Raw genomic sequence first — 18925 nt, 5'->3', positions numbered from 1 at the left:
ATACATGAAAGCAAAAACCTAGCTGAGAACATCACAGGACTCATTTGAAATAATAGGAAGAAATGAGGCGAGTGCAGTATTCATTTCCTCATTTTGTGGAATTAGAATTCCATTAAGAGAAGATAGGACACAGAAATAAGCTGCAAACTCTTGTGAGTTTTAGAAATGGCAAAATAAAAATATTCACATTTCTTTTTTTTTTTTTTTTTACTGGTACATCAGAGAATTTTTACATATCATGAACTTATTCATACTGATTTGCTTCATCATGCGCAAATATCCACATTTCTATCCTTTGTTAAAGAGTTGATTAGCTTTATATTTATAAAAAAAAATCATTCTCGTAATGTATTAGTCTAGTAGGGCTGCTCTAAGAGCTATAATGTAAACGGAATGGCTTAAACAAACAGAACAAAAATATGTGTATATATTGCCTCACTGTCCTGGAGACTAGAAGTCAAAGTCAAGGTAGTGGCAGGACTGGTTCCTCCTGAGGACTTGGGAAGAATTTGTTCCACGCTTCTCCCCTTGGCCTTGTAGACAACTGTCTTCTCCCTGTGTCTCTTAACATTTTCTACTATGCACGTCTCCATGTCCAAGTTCTCCCATTTCATCAGGACAACAACAATCATACTGGGTTAGGACTTACCCTAATGATTTCATCTTAAGTTGACTATCTCTGTGAAGAACCTATCAGCGGCCAGATGCCAAGCCTATAATCCCAACAGCTTGGGAGACTGAGACAGGAGGATCACAAGTTCAAAGCCAGCCTCAGCAAAAGTGAGGTGCTAAAGCAAATCAGTGAGACCCTTTCTTTAAATAAAATACAAAATAGAGCTGGGGATGTGGCTCAGTGGTAGAGTGTCCCTGAGTTCAATCCCCAGTACTCCTCCAACCCCCGTCATAAAAAAAAGAACCTGTCAGCAAATAGGTTATGTTCTGTGTTACTGTGAGTTTGGACTTCAACAACAAATTTATGTCAGGGTAGTAGGAAAAAAGGGAAGGTAGATACAATTCAGACTTTAGAAAGTAATTCACAAACTATTGAAACTCTTTAGTGAAATAATGCATTTAAAAACTAAACATTTCCATCTTTCTTTTACCCTTTTTCCTTTGGAGTATATTTATAAGCATAATTAATTTCAGGAAAACAAACACAGTTTTGAACTGGTTTATAGTACCTCATATACAGTAGATGCACAATAATTGTGCTACTGTGAATTTGATACTATTAGAAGCTTAATAATGAATCTGTCAGATAGTGATCCAATCCAATGGACTCAAGCACATTATGAATGACCACAAGATACTTTATATCTCCAACTATAAAGATAAGACCAGAATCATCTGAATGCATTGGCCCCTGAATCTTTATTATGTAGAGCTTAAAGGTGAAATGTGGCCAAATTTTTTCTACAAAACTGATTAAATGATACCATCATTGATATATAAGTATATTACATATAAAAATATTTCATATATATGTTTTTATATATATATATATATATATATATATATTTTTTTTTTTTTTTTTTTTTTTTTTTAAACCACCACCAAAGATGCATAGTGCTACTTAAACCATGAAATTTTAGCTGGGTATACCAAAGGAAACAAAAACCTGCAGCAAAATTGATCTCAAGGAATTTTCTGGCCATCAGGCATCAAGAAAGGGGAGAAGAAAAGGAAAGATGAAGAGCAGGGATACTAATTATTGAGCCACAAAAGTTTAGTCAGAGCCTAAACTTCCCAATTTTGTTGAAAGACATGAATCTAAACAGATAGGCTCAATCAACTTCAAATATGATGAACTCAAAGGGACCCACACTGAGACACATTATAATCCAACTGTCCAAAGACAAAACAAAGAAAGAATCTTGAAAACAACATTAGTGAAGCTAATTGACACATCCAAGGGACCCTCAATAAGGTCATCAGCAGATTTCTCATCAGCAACCTTGGAGCTAGAAGGCAGGGGACTGATACATTCCAGTGGTAAAAAGCAAAAGAACAAATAAACAAACAAAATCCTATTAACTAAGAAACTTATATCTGGCAAACTGTCCTTCAAAGAGAGAAATAAATTAAGACATTTCCTGGTTGAATAAAAGCTGAGGAAGTTCATTAACCCTAGACCTGCCCTGCAAGAAATCCTAAAGACAATCCTGCATATTGAAATGAAAAGATGAAACTCAAGTCCAATACTATATCATTCCACTTGCATGAAGTACTTAGAGGTACACTTCTTCCTTCCTTCCTTCCTTCCTTCCTTCCTTCCTTCCTTCCTTCCTTCCTTCCTTCCTTCCTTCCTTCCTTCCTTCTTTCCTTCCTTCTTTCCTTTCCTCCTTGAACTGGGGATTAAACCAGGACCAATCTACCAGTGGACTACATCCCCAGCCCTATTTTTTTTTAAATTTTTTTTTCATTTTGAGATAGGGTCTCACTAAGTTGCTTAGCTGACCTCAAACTTGTAATATATCTACCTTTGCCTCCAGAGTCACTAGGATTACAGGCATATATACCACCATGCCCCACTAAGGCAGGATTCTTGAATGTGGGTTATACTGGTCTTTTATAATGAACAGAAAATTTTTCCCTATTTCATATATTTTTTTCTTATTTGTTTGAATTGTATCAATTATTTATATGTTTGAAAGAATTCATCAGCAAAATCATCTGGTTCTGTGCATTTACTTGCAGGAAGATGATTTTTAATACCATTTTAATTTCCTTTTATAGATCTGTTCTAGTTTTCTATTTCTTCTTGAGTCAGTTTTGGTAGTTTGTGTCTTTTTGAGAATTTGTTCATTTCACCTAGGCTAATTTGTTCATAGATTTTCCCTGTAGCCCTTTTTATGTCTTCAGGTCAATAATGTCTGTTCTTTCATTCCTTATTTAGTAATGTTAGTTTCACTCTTTTTTTCTTAGTTTCACTAAAGTTTGATGAATTTTGTTAATCTTTTCAAAGAACCAAGTTTGTGTTTCATGATTTCTCTTTGTTTCTTTTTTAAATTTTTTTTTTAATTTATATATGACAGAGGAATACATTACAATTCTTATTACACATATGGAGCACAATTTTTCATATCTCTGGTTATATACAAAGTATATTCACACCAATTCGTGTCTTCATACATGTCCTTTGGGTAATAATCCCCAGACCTCATTTGTTTCTTTCATGTTCTTTTTTAAAAACTAATTCTGTAGTCTTCTTTGTTGCATGTAGCACATGGGTACCTCTGTTAAGTTAGTTTGGTGATCAGCTAATGATTGGACAGAAATCTTGTTAAAGGTCTGAAACTAGTAAGTCTCCCACTCTTTGCAGAAGGAGTATTTGTGTGTGTGTGTGTGTGTGTGTGTGTGTGTGTGTGTGTACATATACCTTAAATGTTCAGACAATTGGAAATTTTTCCAAACCCATCACTTCTGCTTGGTCAGAGACTAAAAATCAACCAGATGTGAGAATACCAAGACCTTCATCATGACCACAGCCCTGCTCATGCAAGTGACCTTCCAGATTCTCAAGAACATGTCAGTGCTTTTCAAAACCCCTGTGAATGTCTCACGGCCAATTTTTTCTTTTAAGCTTTTTGGTTATTCTGTTGAAGCCAGAATTAGATAGACAGTCAGTGTAGATAGGTAAATCAAGTCAGGTCGGGTCAAGGAGGCCAATTTTGAGTGAGTCTGAGAAGCTGGAGACCATCCCTTGAGGAATCTTATCAAGAACTTGCCCCTGCTCCAACCTGTTGCCAAGGTAACCTGTCCCAGGAATTTCCCCTCCCTACAGGGAGCTATAAACTTGTTAGTTACTGCGCCCTGGGGCTGCTCCATCCTGCCCTTCCCCCTACAGCCCACCTGTTCTCACCTTTTGGCCCTCCCACTGAGCATTCCTGGGCCTAGTCACCTACGCAGAAAGGAGAAAGATACGGGAAAGAGTGCAGGAGAACAAAGGAATCCTAGGACGTATAAAAAGGGCAGAACTAGGGCTGGGGTCGAGGCTCAGTGGTAGGGCGCTTGCCTAGCATGTGTGAGGCACTGAGTTTGATCCCCAGCACCACATTAAAAAAAAAAAAAATGCATTCTGTCCATCTACAACTGAAAGACCCCAGCCCAATAACTTTAGGCCCAGTAATAAATCACCAGGGCTTGCTTCCACACCTGCACAGACGTCAGATGTATTTTTCAGAAAATCAGTTAAGTGTAACCGATTAAGAAAGGACAGGATGGTTGGGAAAGGAACCAGCACGATTGGGCAAACAGGATCATACAATGAAAAACCATACAATGAATAACAAATGTTTTTTATGTGGTTTTTCCAGGAACCTATAGTGAAAAACAAGTTTACCCTTTAAGTGACCTATATGCTGGATTCAAAAGAGCCAATGAGATACCTGTTACTGTGCTAGGAGGGAAACTGACCACTGTACCCTATAAAAGATCTGTACCCCAAAGCCCGGTGTGCCAGTTCACCGAAGCTCCGGCTGAGGTTTCGCTGGGCACCCGCAGGCGCCTGTGTATCAATAAATCGCCTCTTGCGTTTGCAGCCAGTGCCTCGTGCGTCTTTCTTGGACAGGGAATCGGTGGGTCTTTCATTTGGCGAGCCAGCCAGGAGAACTCCTGTAACCCCGTCCGGATCCCTGCCCGAGGAACACCCGATAACCACTGGGAGGTAAGCTGGCCAGTTCTTGTCATTTTGTGTCTCTGTCTGTCTGGTTGTTATCTTGTTATCTGTTCATGCGCAGCGTCTGTACGATTACGCGTAATCGCTCTGTATTCTGGGCAGCTTGAGAAGGAGTTGACGAACTCGGACTTCTCCCCTGCCACCCTGGGAGACGTCCCAGGGGCTCAGGGAGGCCCATCTTGGGGGGCCTCCAATGTTCTGTAGAGTACACTGTACTCGTGGGTGACGGAGGTGACGGTATCCCTCCTCTCCCTAATCCGTCAGGTACGTTCGGTTTGTGCTCGAGCCGCGCAGCGTTCTCTGTGTCCAGTCTGATATTTGTGTCTGTCTTCTTGCCTTTGCACTTTCTCACTCCATCTAAGACTAACATGGGACAATCTATAACAACTTTAACATCTCGCTTTGACTTTTCTCAAAGCCCTGTCCTCATTATTAAATTAGTGTTAATTGGCTTTAGAGATGGGAACCAAATTTTCAGTCACAAATTTTAACACTCTCAAGGGGACTTTTAAGGAGTCCCCACTCTGCTCTCTTGGGGAAGCCTAGCACTCGAAACAACTGCAAGCAGAGGATGGACTTTTTGGGAGCTGGCTACTAAAAAGTTAGAAAAAAAAAAAAAAAAATGCCTGATGCCTAAGGTCAAACCAAACTGGAGGAACTGATCCTATGGGTGAAAGATAGGATTAAGGGACTCCCAGCAGCTGCCAGAGCCATTTAGCTCTGGGGAGTTCCCTGGGTCCTTATCTACATCTTAAGGATTACGCTACCTCTGTTTACTTAAAAAGAAGGGACACTGAATGCAGTAAAGCCAGTCACACCTATAGTTGCCCCTACGTGAAAACATCTGGTCCACTCATGGGAAAGTCTATGGTGCCATTGATGGGAGTCATAATTAAATGAAAGTTCAAAACCTGGAGAGATATTTTCTTATCTGGTTGTCTGATTGTTTCTTAGGGATAATCTAGGTTAAATGTGTGTCTAAAAATAAAAATAATAATAATTTTTATTGTAACAATCTGGTATCTGAATGGGTTTCTAAAGCATTGCACTATCTTGCAGTTAAAAGTTGGGTTTAAGCAATTGTTTAATTTGATTTCAGATAGTTCATGCTAGAAAACTTAAATACTTGGGATAAAAAAAAAAAAAATTTAAAGAGTTTCAATTTTGAACTGGGTAGCCTGAAAAGAAATTAAAACGTTGGTCTGGCTCATAAAAATGACATTAAATAATTAAATAGTAATAGTCTTAAAAATTTTCAAAGCTTAATTTCAGATATATATGGTAGTGTGTGGGCAAATTTAATGTAACTCAATGCTACTTTAGAAACTTCAAAACAAGCAAAGTGGCTTAGAGGTACTAAAGAAATTTCTTCTGATGGTAGAGATCCTATTTCCAGTTTTATGTGAACAAGTTTTTCTAGTGTAAAAAGATATAAAATTTTAAATTTTGGAAATTGCTTCTTAAATTTGTATCATAATTTTCAACATCTAAACCTGGAAATATAACTTAAGGTTAAAACGCCTTGGGCCTAAAGTGTCTGCTCAAAATAGCAGTTTTTTTTCCCTGCTCCTTCCAGACCTTGGTCAGGGCTTAAGCTGATATGCAAACAGAAGCAGCTTGGAGCTCAGGCCCAAGAAAAAAAAAAAAAAAGGTAAAAGTGTCTTTTTACCTGAACTCAAACTAGACCAAACCAAGAAGTAAATTGTATGGTATTTACTAACTACTGGCCAGTCATCTTTTTTTTTTTTTTTTAGGACTCTTGTTTTTTCTTAGATTCTGTATTTTTTTTTTGAGCTCGTGATTCTGATCCTGCAGACCTAGGTTAATGTTTTTCTGATCAGTGAAGTTTTTTAAAACAAAAAAACATTGCAATGGAGATTTCATCTGCAAAAAGCTACGAGGCCTTTATTATTGTTATGTGTGCACACTCTTGTTATGTGTTGTATGTCGGTATGTCTGTATGTGTGTATGTTCATATATCCTACAGTGATATAACAATTGACAGATGAGGAGCGCTCATAAAAAAAAAAAAAAATTAAAAATAGATCCAAATATCTTTAATTCACGTGATTCAAACGGTTCAATTTAGATTGGGTAAACAGATAAAAGTAAAGATGTCCTCAAAATTAAGCTTATAAGTTTCTCTAGGTGTTCAAAAAGGCCCTAATAAAATGTTAACTCTGCTTAAATTTAAAAGTTTACAAGTATTGTTTCAAAATGTGAACAAAAGGAGGTTTATGTAATTATGGTGTTATTAATGTGTTCATATCTTCCAGGTATACAAGTCTGTAAGGTAGAAGCTTCAAAAGAACATTATATCAAGCTGGTGTTCTAAAGTTGTATGGTAATTTTAGGCTTAAAAAAAAAAAAAAAAACATGTTGGAGATTCAATTATATCATTTGTGTTCTATAACTGAACTTGTTATCAATAAGATATGTACGGTTCCATGTTACTTTCTACTCTGAGATACAATTCATGTATTTTTAAGTTAATAAGAGCCTAATCTATGTGAAGGTTTTATTGCAAAACACAAAAGTACATTACTACTTTTCTACAAGAGGTTAAAAGCTTTCAGCCTTTAATTCATGTTTTAGGTGTGATATTATGTTAGCTAATGTTCATGTAAACTTGAACAACAATTTATGTAAACTTTGTAAAATGATCAGCTTCAGAACTATAGTACTTGAGATTTATAAAGAGCCCTGCCTTACTTGAAATAAGGCTCTGTCCCATCTCACTACATGTGAAAGTGGCTATGAAAAAAGTAAGCCAGATTTCAGTACAGTTAAAGTTGTGTCCAAAAATAGGTTTGTGCCAAGATTACTAGGATCTCAAACAGGAAATTATGATGTATAACCCTGCTAGAATTCAAGGTAGCTATTATATAAGCTAAATATGTTTTTACCCTAGTTAATTTTGTTTTGTAGTTTGCTTATAGATGGTTTAAAGATTGCCTGTTAATGTTTTAAAGAGGTATTGCTTTAAGAACACAACCTGGGTCAACATAAGATAAGGAGTTATCACCTACAGGATAGAGAGATAGACATTAAAGCCCAGTGCTCTTAATATAAGGCTGTTAACTTATTTGCTGGATGTTTAAGATCAAGTTTTTAAAATTAGTTAAATTAAAAGGGCCAAGAAAACCAATATTCGGCTCTTGCCCTCTGAGTCAGTCTGAATCAGGGAATAGGGGACTTCTCCAAAGGGCTCAGCAACTCTAGGCCACATAACCTCCTGAGCAGGGAGATTAATGAGACCAGTGGAGGACAGAAAGCCAATCAGTGCATTTGCTGTAAAGAGGAGGGTCATTAGAAAAGGGAGACATCCCTGATGCTTCTGAGGGAAGCCATATGGTCAAGCAAGGCCTGGGCCCATCCTAGCGCAAATGGCACTAGCAGAACTGAAAAGCTGCTATGAAGTTCCCGAGGACTCCCAGGATAACTCAGCTGACTGTAAACAATAGGTAGAAACAAAAGTCAGTTTTGACTTGCTTCATCTTAAACACTTAGCAAAGACAGTCAAAGCCAAAGCACAGCTGTTCCTGGACATCTTAAATGATAATAATAGTTAAATGTAACTTCCATAAATAAGTAGACTGAAGGCTACAAAAAAGATTCTTAGACAGAAATGCCTGATAACTGTCAAAGGGACTGCTAGAGTAGTTTTAGTCTAAGGCCTTTATTTCTAGCCAACGCAGGTAGGCTTGATGTTTGCTAATATGGTTATCCAGCCCTAAGTAACAGAATTAAAGATTTCTCTATTAGACACAGAGGTTATACTAGTAAAAGGATTTTGCAGGATCAGATGGCATTAAATTATTAAACTATATCTTAAAGGAAAAGACATCTATAACCCTACATGTTAGTTGTTGTGTTGACATCCCTGACATTTCTGACAATGTGACAAATATCCTTAAAGATTTACCTGCTTAGATGGAAGCCATGTCCTCAGCAACTTTTTCATGGAAACAATATCCTAGCTCCTAGTTCCTGGTACTGCCTGATGGAAAACATTGTTAATCTTTGTCTTGGCCATTATACTCATTGGCATATTTCTGTGCTGTGGCATTTTTTACTGCATCAATATGGTTCCAGTACTAATAAGTTCTTGTTTCTCTTATAGACCACCCATCACTCAAATGGCCCTCCAGCCTATTACTTCTCAATTAGACTTTCATCATGGACCACTCGATAGACCCGATATTTTTAAGGGGGACTCCAAACTGCTTGCCCCACGCCGTCCCTTTTCAGCCTGAAGAAGCCAGAAAGATTCTCTTCGTCCCCCTTCCTCACAGCAATAAGGAGTTCCCAAATTAAAAAAAAAAAAAAAAATTTGAAGCACAACAAGGATGGTTTGAACATTGGTTTAACAAATCCCCATGGTTAACTACTTTGCTATCCACCATAGCGGGACCTTTAGTTATTCTGCTAATAATCCTAACGTTTGGACCCTGCATACTCAATAGATTGGTGCAATTCATGAGAGAGAGACTTTCTATAATCCAAACTATGGTTCTAACTCAACAGTACCAGTTGCTTAAACAACAAACAGGGTCACACACAAGCTTAATCCAAGAACCTGAGCAAGCAGGACAATGGATATAAGATTCTATCCATGATAAAGAAAAAGGGGGGAATGAAAGACCCCAGCCCAATAACTTTAGGCCCAGTAATAAATCACCAGGGCTTGCTTCCACACCTGCACAGACGTCAGATGTATTTTTCAGAAAATCAGTTAAGTGTAACCGATTAAGAAAGGACAGGATGGTTGGGAAAGGAACCAGCACGATTGGGCAAACAGGATCATACAATGAAAAACCATACAATGAATAACAAATGTTTTTTATGTGGTTTTTCCAGGAACCTATAGTGAAAAACAAGTTTACCCTTTAAGTGACCTATATGCTGGATTCAAAAGAGCCAATGAGATACCTGTTACTGTGCTAGGAGGGAAACTGACCACTGTACCCTATAAAAGATCTGTACCCCAAAGCCCGGTGTGCCAGTTCACCGAAGCTCCGGCTGAGGTTTCGCTGGGCACCCGCAGGCGCCTGTGTATCAATAAATCGCCTCTTGCGTTTGCAGCCAGTGCCTCGTGCGTCTTTCTTGGACAGGGAATCGGTGGGTCTTTCACAACTAAAAAAAATTTTTTTAAAAGGCAAAACACCTCGCCTCTTGGGATACTGTGATACCAGCTATGGCCCCCTTCTCCCTCAAGGGAGAAGTCTATGTTACCCTTTTTTAAATAAACCCTGCTTCATATGCTTGACTAACTGGTGGCATCACTGTTGTTTACTTCAAGTATTATTTGCTGCCTTGGGTAAACACAGAGTCAACAGATTGCTTTTAACTGTTTTCAGTAAGTGGCCCTGTGAACAGTTTTTTTTTTTTTTTTTTTTTTCTATACTTCTTGTGAGTTTCTGATTCAGATCAAATAAAGACAGCCTTGCAAATGGGATCTTCCAGGGACCCTTCAGACAGGCCAAATAATGGCAATTCTTCAGGAATGAGGCTTTACAGATCCTTCAATCCCATACGGCCCCTATGTTGATGGCCAGGCTGCTGTTTTTCACAGCTGTGGCCTGTTTGTGTTTTAAGGCTACCAAACAAAATTGAGAGCTAGAGATGGGAAGTGGCAACAGGGCAAATAAAATACCACAAAAAAATTATATTCTTACCAAGATTCATCCACTTTTCTTAAACCAGTGCACTCCAGATTGCTATAAGCCTTTTGTTAATTTCCACAATTCTAAAAAGCTGATTCTGACCGTTTTTGCCAGTTTACCCATAGGTTTTATGAAAAAAAGAAATATTAGAGAGCCTTACCCCTTGTTTTTTGTGATGTCTTCCCAAGGTTTTGTTTTTATAATTTTTTTTTACATAAAAAGCATTATTTCTTAAATAGTACTATATTCTATATAGTGTGATGGTGAGACTACCTACATGATATTTTGTACTTTCCTGGTTCCTGGGAAACTCACCATATTATCTATTGAATCACCAGAACAATGAATTTTCTCTTATCAAAACATGTTTTGTTTTCAGTAAGTGGCCCTGTGAACATTTTTTTTTGCCAACAGTGTGATGGTTTAGATATGAGGTGTTCCCCCCTCCCCCCGCCCACCCCCCGTTGAGTGAGACATTGTAAGAAAGCTTCTAGGTGAAATGATTGAGTTAGGAGAGCCTTAACTTAATCAGTGCATTAATCCTCTGATAGAATTATGTGGGTGTTAACTATAGTCAGGGAGGATGTGGCTGGAAGAGGTGTGTGTGACTTGGGGGTATGATTGGGGTATGTATATTTTGTCCCTGGTGAGTGAAACAGTCTCTCTGCTTCCTAATTGTCATGTCCTGAGCTGTTTCCTCCTTCACACTTTTCTGCCTTGATGTTCTGCCTCATCTGGGCCCAGAGCAACAGAGTTAGCCATCTATGGACTGAAATCTCTGAAACTATGAGCCCCCAATAAACTTTTCCTCCTTCAAAATTGTTCTTGTCGGGTATTTTGGTTGCAGCATCCAAAAAAAAAAGCTGACTTAAACAGTTTTCTTTCTTTCAGTATGAAATTTTTTATTTTTATTACAATGATATGTTCATCTACAGAATAAAAGAGACCTATCAAGCCATGCCCAACTGCGATGTATTTCAATCCTGACTTGATATATGAAATGTATGAACAAAACTTGTGATAAATAGGAGGGGATTTTTGAACATCAGGTCATTTAATGTTATCAAGGAATCGTTAACTTTTTGTTAGTGAGAAAATAGCATTGCAATTACATTTGTCAAATATGCATCTTAGAGATGCATGCTGAAATGGTTACAGATGAGATTATATGATATCTAGGACTTGCTTCAAAATAATCTGGAGGGGGGGTGGAGCAGGTGGGAGTAGGGACCAAATAAGACTGGCTATGAGTTGATCATTTCTATCTGTTTGGTATGTACCAATGATGGGTTTGCTGTGCTTTTCTATCTTTCAGTGTTTGAAATTTTTCATAATAAATGGCATGGAGGCCAGCCTCAGCAAAAAGGAAGCGCTAAGCAACTCAGTGAGAACCTTTCTCTAAATAAAATACAAAATAGGGCTGGGAAGGTGGTTCAGTGGTCGAGTGCTCCTGAGTTCAATCCCTGGTACCCCAAAAAAGAAATATGTATCAGTTACCAATATTTTAAAGTAGAGAAATTTCAGGGGCTAGAGATATAGTTCAGTGCAAGGCCCTGGGGTTCACCCCCAGCACCAAAAAGGAATTTCAGATAGTCATCCATAATTCCTATTTCTCTTGAAACCATCAGAAGCTCTGGTTATACTACACTCCCATCCCACATGGTGACAACTGGCCAGCAACCCTTTCTGTCCCCTTTAGAGAAAGAAGGCACAGTTCCTCTCCATTTGCCACAGTTTCTACCTGCCTGACCCTGGAGACACTAAAGTCCAGTCACTTCTGCCTTATTATGTTTCAAAGGCTTGTTGACAATCAGAGATGACAGTGAACAATAATTTCATTGTTACATACTGCAGCTTACTTCTGAAGGTCAAAACAGAATCAAGATGTAACATTGTGTCACAGAAGAGCAGGGAGCTGAAACTCCAAACCTCAGTTCTTATGTTCCAAGGAAAGAAAATTTATTAAAAGTCAGCCACCAAAATCCATGCAAGAGAACTTTATTATAGGTGAAATAAAGTAAAAGCCAAGTGAGGCTCAAGCAAAGAGCACTCTCAAGTGAGAGGGTGGGCCATCTCCAAGCAAAGAATGACAAAGGAGACAATGCTGTCCCCAAATTTTATTACTGTTTGATATTTACCAGAACTAGGGACAACCCTCTGTACTCTTTGCCAATCAGGTGTTCAACTCCTCCTTCACATTGGGTGATGGAGGTTTTGACCTTAGTTGGTCCTTTGTGGAACTGTCATGGTGGCCATCCTATTTAGGAGGGCTTCATATACAAGTCAATCCCATGTTAATGCGGGCACTGGGGTCAGTAGCTGGTCAGAAGTTACTTTAGTGTCCCTGTGCTACTAAAGGAATCCTCCTTCCCAGACAATTGGAGACACTTATAGCCATAATTCCTAACTTCACATCAACCTCAGTGGACTCTGTCAAGAGTTAGTCCCATTAATCCTATTCTCTTGGTGTGATTTTCAACTAGCTCCCTTGCTTCTATTTATTTTCTACAAATTAACTTTCTACTTTGGAAGTAGTTTAAAGCAGACCCTAAAGTCATTTAAAGAACACTTGTGACCTTGCCTGCATTTCACTGCTCATTGCTAGCTACTCCCTGACAATTTCACCCATCTACAAAGCATTTGGAAAATACCCTTTGCAAGACTTTCTTCTCTTTTTTTTAATAGTTATAGATGGCCAGCATGCCTAATTTTATTTATTTTATTTTTAATGTAGTGCCTCACATATGCTAGGCAAGAGCTCTGCCACTGAGCTACAGCTACAGCCCCCTTTGCAAGACTTGATGCCAATCAGAACCTTTCTAAGGTGGCAGCATACCTACCAGGCTTTGGAAGACAAATCCAAGCCAGTGACAAAACAATTGTCTTCTGTAAGATAAGCTGTAGAAACAGAATGCTTTAAAAATCAGTCAAGTCAAGTTAATCCCTATATAAATCTTATTAGGTTTAAAGTATGTGATCATTTAGAGAGTCAGGTGGAAGGATTTCTGAAAGATTGATGCGATCTCATGGCAATCCTTCACTTCTACCTCCTGACTCCTATGGGAACGTTCATCTTACAAGATAGGCTTCCACTATGGCTTCTTCGGAATCCTTTTCTGATCCCCTCCAGAGAGCATGTACTATGTCTCTTCCGCCTCTCATGGGTACTAAGTATGTGGTTCTCTTACGGCACTTGACATTCTCCTGTTTTTCATTAATCACTTGTGCATTTATCAAGTCCTCTCTTTCCCTGGAGAATGAAAGTTGCTTATTGACAGGGACTCTGCAGCCACATTGCCTGGGGTTTCAATCCCAGATCTACTACTTGGTAGCTGTGAACAAGTTACCAAGTCTCTGTATGCCTCAGTTTGGTCATCTATAAATTGGAGATGATCATGATACCAATCTTATAGGGTTGTTGTGAGGATAACTGGAATGATACATGTGTAACAGATTTTAAAAATAGATGTTTTGATTGAGGCTCCCGAATAAAGTATACACAACATAATAAAATGGGAACCAGAGCAGGATAGGAGTGTGCCTCAGCTATAGCATGTTTGCCTAGCATTCATGAGGCCCTGGATTTGATCCCCAGCACTGCAAAATAAAAAAGAAGGAGGGGAGGAGGACGAGGAGGAGGAGGAGGGAGAGATAGGAAGGAAGGAAACAGGGAAGGAAGGAAGGAAAGAAAGAAGAAAGGGAACTAGAACAGGTTATATCTTGCAAAGTACCTCAACTGTTAAGCCCTTTTCCACATGGGGGTATAAAAAGGTTCAATGTTGAAAACTGAGAGTCACTAAAAGAGCTTTTCTTTGAAGATTTGCAAGGAGAATGAGCAGAAGGCTGCTCCACTTTCAGGAAAACATCTAGAGAAAATGAACTTGCATCACTAAGTTTTAGAAGGAGTAAAATGCATATTTATTGTATCATTTAAGACTATTCAGTTCTGTTATAGAAGTTAAAAAAAATTAGATTGGATGTCTCTATGGTTTGGAAGTGGTTTGTCCCCCAAGGCTCATATGTTGGAAGCTTGGGTCCCCAGTTTGGTGGTATAGAAATGATGTGGAACCTTTAAGGGGTGAAGACCAGTTAAAGGTCCTTACATCAACTGGGGGCATGTCCTCAGAAGGGATTGTGGGACCCTAGTCTCCCTCTGGCTTCCTGTTTCAAGATTTGATCCTTCTTCCCACATGTATTCAACCCTTTGCCATAGGGCCTTTGCCAGAGCCTGAACTATGACACTTGAACGTTTAGTCTCCAAAACCTCTTTTCTTTATAAGTTAGCTTGCCTCATTATAGTAATGCAACATAGACAGATACAGATGTTAAAAGAGACATGTTAAAGATAGAGAATAAATCAACTCCAGTCTTGCCATCTTGTGTAAGTTTGGTCTATAATGTTTGCACAATGACAAAATCACTTAATAGCATATTTCTCAAAATGTATCCCTGTTGTTAAGTGACACAGGATGTATATGACTTTTGTTTTTTAAGTGAAAGAAACAAGGGTATGTCTTATGCCTAGAAAAAAACATCAAGTCATAAGATCATGCCATTTCCAAACTGACAACCATGTTGTCCCCAGTTGGCCATTCACTTTGATACTCAGTATGGTCCCAGCATGAACCTACTCTGCTCTGTCCAAGAGATGCATATAAAACCTATCGATGCTGAAAAGGCTAATTGGTAAACTATGGCTATTTACAGATAAGCACATTAGCTTTACAGAAAGCTTCTGTATGCAGAGAGGAGAGACAGGGCAGGGGAGAAAGAGCAAGTGCTAACTTGGCTGACATTTCCAGACTGTTGGGCAAAGGGTGAGGGAGAGAGCTGGTGGTGGGTGGGTCCTGTTAAGATGTTTGCCTGGCAGGACGAAGGGTAGAAGTGGAAAATGCTGGAGGTAAACTGTGGATTACCAGGAATAGAAGAAGGAATCACGAATAAGTCGAGCAGAAATAAGGATACTTTTGAATTTATGAAAGGTTCTGTTTGCGGTAGATATCCAGCAACTGAGAGAATTTACAAAAACTAGATTCAGAGAGAATCAGCCCAGATTACGAAGCATCATGTGTAAGAAATTTTGTGTCCCCCTGTGTTCTCCCTCCCATTCCGGGACAGAACCCTAATAAGCTATCTCATGGAGCAGAGAGTAAAAACCCAGGGGTGGGGCTGGGGATATAGCTCAGTTGGTAGAGTGTTTGCCTCTCATGCACAGGGCCCTGGGTTCCATCCCCAGCACCAAAAGAAAAAAAAAAATAGGGAGTGGGGCCCAAAAAGAGAGAAGCATGTAATTATGTAATTGTTCCAGCCTACAGCAAGCCTCTATTGGGGAAGGGAAAAACCTTTCTTTTAAAACAGAATTAAGAGTTTTGAATATTAGCATTGGACATTCTACTCATTAAATTGAAACAACTGTGTGACCTACAAGAAACCAGAACAAATTGTTGGGTTTGCCCAAGTTTTCATTTAGAAGCAGAGAATAACTATCCCCACTGAAAGAAATGTAAAGGAGAGGTGGGAGACAGAAGTAAAATTATTCATCACAACCCATAAGTCATGCTTGTTTAACACAATGTTCCATATGGAAATTGCTTGGAACATTATTTGGCACATAATAAGTGCTGACTAAATGTTAATTATTATTATTATTATCTGCCCCATTGTCTAGCATGATGACTTGCACCTTGTAAGACCACAAAAGTTTATCACATTAGCCTTAATTCATAGCAGGAACAACTGAATGTTTGAATGGATCTTTAAGATCTAGAGTAAAAAGTAAAGTGCCTAGAACCTTTTTGAAGCTCTCTCCTGAAATCTATAGTCCATTAAGAAAGATGGAAAAGGGAACACACTGAAGCATCTAAAGATCCTTTTTTCCTGGCTCATATTATAATCATCAAGCAAGCTCTTAACTTAGTGAGACCCTGTCTCTAAATACATTTATTTTTAAAAGGGTGGAGATGTGGCTTAGTAGTTGAGCATCTATTAGGGTTTAGATGTGAGGTGTCCCCCAAAAGCTCATGTGTGAGACAATGCAGGAAGGTTTAGAGGAGAAATGATTGGGTTATGAGAATCTTAACCTAATCAATGAATTAATCTCCTGATGATAACTTGAGTGGTAAATGAAAGCTGGTAGAGTGTGGCAGGAGAAGGTGGGTCATTGGGTGTGCCTCCAGGGTATTTATCTTGTATCTGGTGAGTAGAGTCTTTCTCTGCTTCCTGATCATCTTGTGAGCTGCTTCCCTCTGCCACACTCTTCTGCAATGATGTTTATTTAGCCTTACCTCCACCCCCAAGGAATGGGGCCAGCTGCCAAAGGACTGAGACCTCTGAAACTGTGAGCCCTCAAATAAACTCTTCCTCCTCTACAATTGTTCTATTCAGATCTTTAAGTCACAGCAGCGAAAAATCTGACTAACACAGTGTCCCTGGGTTCAATTCCTGGTTAAACAAACAGACAAACAAACAATTGCATAACCCAGATGATCAAAGGAATCTGCTTCCTCCACTAGTCTTAGGTTTCAAAAATACTTTTTTTAATATCTAAAATTGAAATAACACTCTTTTGGGAAGTAAGAATTAAAGAAAACAAATTGCTCATAGAATATATTCCAGAGCACATTTAGTAAGAGTGGCCCTTCTACAGCCTTGGGCATCAAGTGGGGTCTCTGCAGTCCTTGTCTGTTGCCTTGAGAAGCAGTTCAAGTCTTATCATTCATTATATGCATACTTAAAAGAAATTTCTTATTTTCAGCATTGATTGCCTGTATTCTATTTTCAGATTAACTTCTAGCTGGAAGGCAAAAATCATTGATTTGAACTCTTAATTTTTTTTTCCTAAAATTAAGATACAGTGTAACTTTTTATATTTTCTAAATTCCTTTAAAGGACAGCGGGTTAGATCACTCACAGAGCAAACTTTGGGTTCGTTCTGTTTGTTTGTTTTGAGGATTTACTTGCTTCCTCTTTTGTCATCCACATTCCATAAATGTTCTTGATTCATTGGTCATTTTTTCAGGATGATCCAAATACTAGCAAGATGATTCTAGTGTCTATCAACATCTACCCAAAATAAGGGCTCTAAGATCCAAAACCTTGCAAATAGATCATTCACAAAATTTGTAAACATAAGATTTCTCTTTAATTACCGCTCAAGAATTTTTGAGCTAAACTATGTTTCCTTGATTCTTACCAGACCCTTCATAGTTAAGGAAAACCACAAAACATTGATTTGACTAATATTATGGGATGCCATGTATATACTGTGTGCACAAATGCAATTGAGCAGAGTCAAATATAACCTCATGAAATAAAATTGCTTTAAAAATGTACTCCAACAGTTAACAGCCACCTGAGTAAATCCCTTGTTTATAAGTTTCTATCCCTTCTGCAGGAAAAAAGATATTTTGAAGAGTTATCTAAAACATTAAAACGAAACTAGAAATGAGCTCTCAGTTTCTAACAAATATAACTTAACATGAAAAGTATTGTTACTTATTTCTAATGATAAAAAGAAATACAAGTTTATTATAGAAAAACTTGGAACTATAGAAAGATATAAAGAAGAAATTAGAGCTTCCATAATGCCTTACATTTCTATATAAATATATTTGGTATACATATGTTTCCACTTTTTGCATTGTATCATAGATACTTCTTGTTTGTAATCCATTTCTCTCACTTAATGTATCATAAGTGATTTCCCATTTTTTAACATATAATGTGCTATTTTATTTCAAAATTTAGATAATTTCCCCCAGTTACAAAAGTACATGGCTTCCTTCCTTTTTTTTTTTTTTTCATTGCAAGTAACACTGGAATAAATATCTTTGCTAATAAATCTGTTTGAATATCTCTTGATGCTTCTTTAGAATAAATTCTGGAAAAGGAAATGCTAGATTAAAGAACTTCTCAAGGCTTATGATGGAAAATGTAATTTAGCAGCATTTCTCTGGAGTTTAACATTTCTAAAAACAGTGATTCAATTGAAATGACTAGAGTCATATTCTGGTGGCTTCCCCATGTGGGAACAGATCCAAAGCTGAGCTTCAAAGTCCCCAGTTAGCCTACTAAATCCCAGTGTGAACTGTTTGTGCTGTCACTGATGTTGCTGCAGGAAGTCTGAGTGACAGCTCTTTGTTTTCTGTGCCAGCCCCACTGGTATCCTCTGCACCACCAGCTCCCCTCTGCTGCCAGCCAGCAGAGCACAGGGCAGGAACAAAAGCAACCAAACAGGTCAATACCAAGGTGGTTATAGTCATTTCCACTTACTTCTTCACTTCTCTGCACATATGGTCTCCAAAATACTTGTGAAACATCTCAGTCTGAACATGAAAGACTGGGTGCCACTAAGAAGTAGCTAAATACATTCAAAAGGAATGAAAAAATAATATCAAGCAACACTTCCTTGCCTGCCAGTTTCCATTTTCAGCCTCGGTTTCATACTTCCTATCAAAAACAAGTTAGGGTTTCATAGCAAAAGAGATGGCTGACTCATTATGATAAGACGATATTTTGCAGTTGAGACCCCTCTTTGACCTTGGGTGATATTAACCAAGCTGCTGGTATTATATAATTAGTA

At 38.3% G+C, this 18925-nt stretch overlaps 1 long non-coding RNA gene and 1 other non-coding gene across 3 annotated transcripts; one reads left to right on the top strand and one right to left on the bottom strand.

Moving 5' to 3' along the window:
• Positions 1 to 214: 214 nt before the first annotated feature.
• On the bottom strand, positions 215 to 276 carry LOC114102384 (small nucleolar RNA Z39). The gene has a single exon (XR_003584502.1). It is a non-coding gene; the product is annotated as a small nucleolar RNA Z39 (small nucleolar RNA).
• A 3817-nt stretch (positions 277 to 4093) lies between these two features.
• LOC139707501 (uncharacterized) lies at positions 4094 to 9762 on the top strand. Of its 2 annotated transcripts, XR_011709057.1 has the most exons (3): positions 4094 to 4666; positions 6955 to 7022; positions 8802 to 9762. It is a non-coding gene; the product is annotated as an uncharacterized lncRNA (long non-coding RNA). The 2 variants fall into 2 exon arrangements; XR_011709056.1 differs by lacking the exon at positions 6955 to 7022.
• The last annotated feature ends 9163 nt before the right edge of the window (positions 9763 to 18925 follow it).

This window comes from Marmota flaviventris, chromosome 1, assembly GCF_047511675.1.
Source record: "Marmota flaviventris isolate mMarFla1 chromosome 1, mMarFla1.hap1, whole genome shotgun sequence".
Taxonomy (NCBI): Eukaryota; Metazoa; Chordata; class Mammalia; order Rodentia; family Sciuridae; genus Marmota; species Marmota flaviventris.
The sequence above is the reverse complement of the archived record's forward strand: the minus strand, read 5'-3'. Positions and strand labels throughout refer to the sequence as shown.